Raw genomic sequence first — 6,022 nt, 5'->3', positions numbered from 1 at the left:
TTCTGCTATCAAGATTCAAATATATGAATGTTCATGAAGAAAAATATTACTCCTGTTTTTTGCGGATGGGTGGGGTATAATAATAATAATAATAATAATAATAATAATAATAATAATATATTTTTACCCTTATAGATTTACCCTTTTTATAAACTAATAATTGCACACTGTCTACATTTTATTACACAGGTAATGTTGCATGTATGCATTCTCTTCCCATTTTATTTACCTCATATGGAAATAGATGTTGACTGGAATCTTGTTTTATTTAATTTTGTTACCTCGATGATTAAGAACCTCTGGGGAAGGAAACGTGATGTATACAGGAACTACGTCTGAATGTTGAGCAACTGTTGATTTATGAGTGGATTTTTCTTCTTTCAAGATTCAAATATATGAATGTTCATTAAAAAAAGATTACTCCTGTTATTTCCATGGTTGCTGAGATTTCTGTGTAATGGTTGCTCTGGTGATACTACTGTATCTTTTGTTACATTGCATTGTTACATTGCATCACTAGCCTCCCTATTGTGGTGTTGATATATCAGAAATCAAAGCAGCAGTTCCCCAGCTGCAAAATCCCATAGTATTTCAAGAAGTAAGGCATGTGGACTTTCCTGTCAGAATGTCTGGCTGGGCGACATCTTACTACTTCTTGCAGTTTCCCACAATACTGTAAATTCTTTTGGCTAATTTGAGATCCAACCATCCATCTATTACGTTACACTTTTATGCCATCCTTCCATCCTATAAGGTAGGTTAGGTTGGCTGGTCCAAGGTGACTGATCCAAGGGGTACTTTGTGGCTGAGTAGGAATTTGAATCTGGGCCACCCCAGTCCTAGTCCCAGCACTGAGTCTGATCTCTCTACCCCTCTGATTCGTTATGCAGAATGGTGATCAAAGCACAAAACTAGACATCTGCAGACAAGGACCGACATTTCCCAGTGAAATATGAGGCCATTTTGCTTGAAGAAGCCAGTTGTGACTGATGAAACACTGAGATTAAAAAAAACAATGTTGCACAGATTGTCATTGTGCTTAGCAAATGAGTTTTCCAACTGGAGAGCATCTGGCACAGAGTTCAGCTACACTTAACTGAAAACCTAAACAAACGTTGGAGAACATGATCGCTGTATCTCAGGAACTTGTGGGATGAATAGCTAGGAAAGTTCCAATGCTATTTGTGCAGAGCTTTAAAAGTCTTTTTGGAACAAGAACAAGTGAGAAAGGAGCCAGAAGAATCCTACATTACTGGAAAGAGATGTACTATATTTTTGTATTGCTGTATTTTTGTATTGCTTTCCAATTCCTTCCTTCCCAATAACATAAGAACAGCCTGCTGGACCAGGAAACTGCCCCATCCAGTCCAGCATTTTGTTCTCACAGTGGCTAATCAGATGCCTATGAGAAGCCTACAAAAGGGACCTGAGTGCAGCAGCCTTCCAGTAACTGGTATTCAGAAGCATACTGCCTCTTACAGACAGTCAGGTCATGCATCCATAGCAGTGACCAGAGGAATGACCACTGGGTGGAGTGCAGAGAGAAGAAATGGCATGGTGCATCTGCAGCAGCACAATAGGACGCCTCCATTTGCCCCAGCTGCAACGAAACATGTCTCTCCTGTATCAGTCTCTACAGCCACAGCTGGCACTGGAATCTTCCAACAGTTTGACTTCACCCCCAAAGGGGCACACCTATGCTGTTTCCTGAGAAAGATGGATGTCAGTGGCTTCCAACAGTGGTGTTAAAGTACAGTCATCAGGGCTATCCTATTGCCTATATACTAGGTTAGACTGCTTGTCTCACCCTCACTGGCAGTGGCTCTGCAAGGTCTCCAGCAGTCAGGGGCCTTTTACATCAGAAGAGCTCTGCTGGATCCGGCCAATGGCCCATCAAGACTAGCATTCTCAAAGTGCCCAATCAGGGAATTTCTCCTCTTCCTCTTCCTCCTCCCTGTGGTCTGGCTCTGCTCAACAGCGCCCTCTCCCCTTCCTAGGGCATGCCTTCCAACTCATGCCTGAACTTGCCAGCCATTCATGTCAACCCTGCACCATCACAGATAGGTAAAGGTAAAGGGACCCCTGACCATTAGGTCCAGTCGTGGCCGACTCTGGGGTTGTGGTGCTCATCTCGCTTTACTGGCTGAGGGAGCCAGCGTACAGCTCCTGGGTCATGTGGCCAGCATGACTAAACCGCTTCTGGCGAACCAGAGCAGTGCACAGAAACGCCATTTACCTTCCCGCCGGAGCGGTACCTATTTATCTACTTGCACTTTGACGTGCTTTCGAACTTCTAGGTTGGCAGGAGCAGGGACTGAGGAACGGGAGCTCACCCCCTCGCGGGGATTCGAACCATCAACCTTCTGATCGGCAAGCCCTAAGCTCAGTGGTTTAACCCACAGCGCCACCTGTGTCCCACACCATCACAGATACACCATCACAAATACAGATACTTCACAGATACTGCTTACTGTTCTTTCTGAGACACAAACACCCCACTTCTAAACTGCAAGATCATTACTTGTTAACCGAAAAGAGAGCTACCCACTAGCGAAATAAGCAGGAAAGATCCTCGGCTTTTCTACTTAACTGTGCTTAGCTCTTTTATCTTCAAAGCCTTTTTTTTAATAAAAAAAACCCATGCATTAACTAATTAATCCTCACTACACCCTGGGGGAGAGGGAAAGAGAAACTTATGTTCGATACTGTTATTTCCCAGCTAGTCCAATTAGGCGTAATTGTGTCTCATTTAGGCTGACCATTTAAAGAGTCAGGCAAACAGAGGCAGCAGCAGATTAGAGAGCCTCTCACATAAAGCCAATGAGGAAAAAGAAATGACTGTGAATGGCATAGCTGCTGCTCACTCTCCTCTCTCAGGTTAACTAGAGTCGATTCGCACCGCCAAATGCCTATTGAGAGAATCACTTCTGCAGGCACATTAGGACGAGTCATTCTTTCTGCAAAAAGTGCACACTTTTGTTCCAATGGGAATAGATATAGCCCCATCACTGCTTACCCCATAAGCTCAAGACACAATCCTGCCACCAGCTATCTTCAGGAAAGCCCCACTGACAGCAACACGGCTTCAATACAGGGGCCACAAACAGGGTTTCCAGACTCAAAGCTGGAAAAAGGTTCATGTACATTAAATCCAATGCAGCAGGAGATAAAGTAGGTGAGGATTGTCCTGCATGTTCCCTCCTCAGTCCTATTGCCCATCCTCTCCTGAACTTGCTATAGTGATGTAGGTATGTCACACAGTAAGCAGTAGAGGAAGGTGGACATCAGGGCTTTCCCCTTACCCCCTGCTGTATTGGGGGTTTTAAGATTTTTCAATATTCATTTTCTTGACTCTCTGGCAACCCTGTCCATATCCTAACCCAGATGTGGTACAGTGCATGGCCTGATGCAACAAGCTCTTCTTATGGTCTTAGTTAGGTAAATTGCAATTCAGGGTGTGGAGAACAGCCTTTACCAAAGGTGTCATGGGCTTTGAAGACACTCAAACTCAGGACGCAAGGGAGAAACGTGCTAAGAGGAAGGCACGCTTGGCAAATCCACACCGTGATCAGCTCCTGCCCAGAAACCAATGTCCCCACTGCAGAAGGATGTGTGGATCCAGAATTGGCTTCCACAGTCATTTACGGATTCATTGTTAAAACCGTGTTTATGGAAGACAATCTTACTCTGCTATGAGTGATCGCCAAAAAAGAAGTGATCACCAAAGAGTCTGTATTGAAGCCAACATTCCAAATTCTTCATTCAAATGTTATCTTTAAACTCATCTGAAGAGCTGGGTATGTAAAGAGGGCTGATTTGCAGAATACACCCAGAACTTCCCAGCTATGTAGAAGTGACACAGAATCCCTGTTTACTGGCCACTAGGAGTCCAGCTTAGTATTTCTTTGATTCGTGAGTTCCCAACCACGCATTGTCCACATGTTTGGAAGTCTATTCCTGAAACCATAAGCATAATAAGTAGCAGCTCAGCTGTCAAATTGTGACCAAGGCTTAATTTGCGTTGGGTCTGACTAGTGCTCACTTCTGATATCTATTTACTTTCTTGGGTGACCTTTCTTTTAAGCAAACATACAACGGCGCCAGTTTTAAGTTACTATGCATTGCAAGTTTAATTTGAGTTTAATATAAGGCATCGTTCGCAGTGAAAATCAAGCTGCGCAAACATAGCGTGAATATTAGATCTGCATGATATCTAAAAGTGGGACCTGCAGCAAAAGATTGCAGTGTAGAGTGTTCCTTTTGCAGGTTTTCTGCCACTCGTCTTATAGGTATCAGACAACTCTAGCCTGTTTTTCAGTTTAAAATAAAATTCCCATAAAACGTTACGGGTTCAGTAAATGTGATTAGTAAAGCTAAAAAGGAAAGATCTGAATTTTGAATGGTCTTTTAAAAGATCAACCAAAGCATTACTTTAGAAACAGCTCAGCCACCATTATCTCCCCTCACTGTGGGGAAGAGCTGTAGCTTGGTAGGAAAGCATTTGCCATTGAATGCACAAGTACCAGTTTCAATTTCCAGCATCTCCAAATAGAACTGGGAAGACTCCTGTCTGAAATCCTGGAGAGCCACTACCAGTCAATGTAGACAATACTGAGCCAGATGAACCAATGGCAAGGCTTGGTATAAGACAGCTTCCTGTATCCCTACCTGTCATGCAGTTCTTATTGTCACTTTTCCTGAAAATATATATTTTAAGCCTTTTGAAACATAGTCACTCTATTTTTAATGCACAACTGAGACAGCAAATGGGGGAGGAAGGGGGGGAGTCTTTTCCGGATTCAAATATCATTTAATTGTACATGCAGTAAAAAAATGAAACAACTTCTGTAAACAAAAGTAAGACATTCTTGAGCAATCACCAAAATAGGCAAATCTAGGGCTTTGCCGGTAATCCTTTTTCTGAGAAATTGGAAGAAACAACAACAAAAAAGGCTTGTGTTGATTTATTGTGTATTTAACTTAGTTCTAGGGTGGAATGTGAATGGAACAAATGAACTGTAAAGCTTCAAACTGTCTGCTCAAATTGATAGATTTTTTTAAATTAAAAAAAAAATACATTTGAGGCTGCAAATCTGTAAGAGGCAGCTCAGAGACATTAGGACTCTTCTCCTAACAACTCCCATCACTCTGGCTGTCTTGGCTGGAGCTGATATGGTCCAATCTTAGCTGGAGTTATAGTACAAAATATATGGAGGGTACCATACTGGGGAAGGCCACCTTAAGGTGTTGTACACACTTCTTCCCCTGCTTTCTAGCATCAACTTTGCTGACATCCACAGTCATTTATGCACCAGTTTCTTAGCCCAAACATCCTCAAGCTTAGTCAAGACCTGTAGCTGCATTTCTCTTAGAGTCAATTGTCTTCCTCTGTATCTCTCCTGCTCCTTAGGCTTTCACCATGTGCTCAGGTAGAATGAGATTCAATTGCAAGTTTTCCATTGTGGAATATTGCCAGAAGTTACTTCCTACACCCCTGAGTAAGGGGTGAAACTCAAGAGCAGGCGTAGGCAAACTCGGCCCTCCAGATGTTTTGGGATTACAACTCCCATCATCCCTAGCTAACAGGACCAGTGGTCAGGAATGATGGGAGTTGTAGTCCCAAAACATCTGGAAGGCCGAGTTTGCCTATGCCTGCTCAAGAGGCAAATAGGCCTATTGTGGTGCACATAGCCTTGCTGTGGGAATGAGAGAAGGCTTCCTGAGGGAGCATGGAGCAGTCAAAGAAGGGAGTCTATGGGAAATGATACTGACAAGGGATATTTTTTCTTTATGTTTGGGTTTCTTAACTTTTTATCCCTCTTTTCCATCAAATGAGGCTCAGGGTTGTCAACAGCAATAATGCAATAAAATGCAATAACAGCAATTCTGGGAAGAGCAATCAGAGGAATTAATGCAGCTACACAAGTAGGGACACAAGATAAAAAAGCAATGCTCACATATCTGAGTTAAATATTTTGCTGCCTTACATTAAGGCCCTTGTTTAAAAATCGACCTAAAGCCC

Source organism: Podarcis bocagei, assembly GCF_964188305.1.
Source record: "Podarcis bocagei genome assembly, chromosome: 6".
Lineage (NCBI taxonomy): Eukaryota > Metazoa > Chordata > Lepidosauria > Squamata > Lacertidae > Podarcis > Podarcis bocagei.
This window is presented reverse-complemented; position numbering follows the sequence as displayed.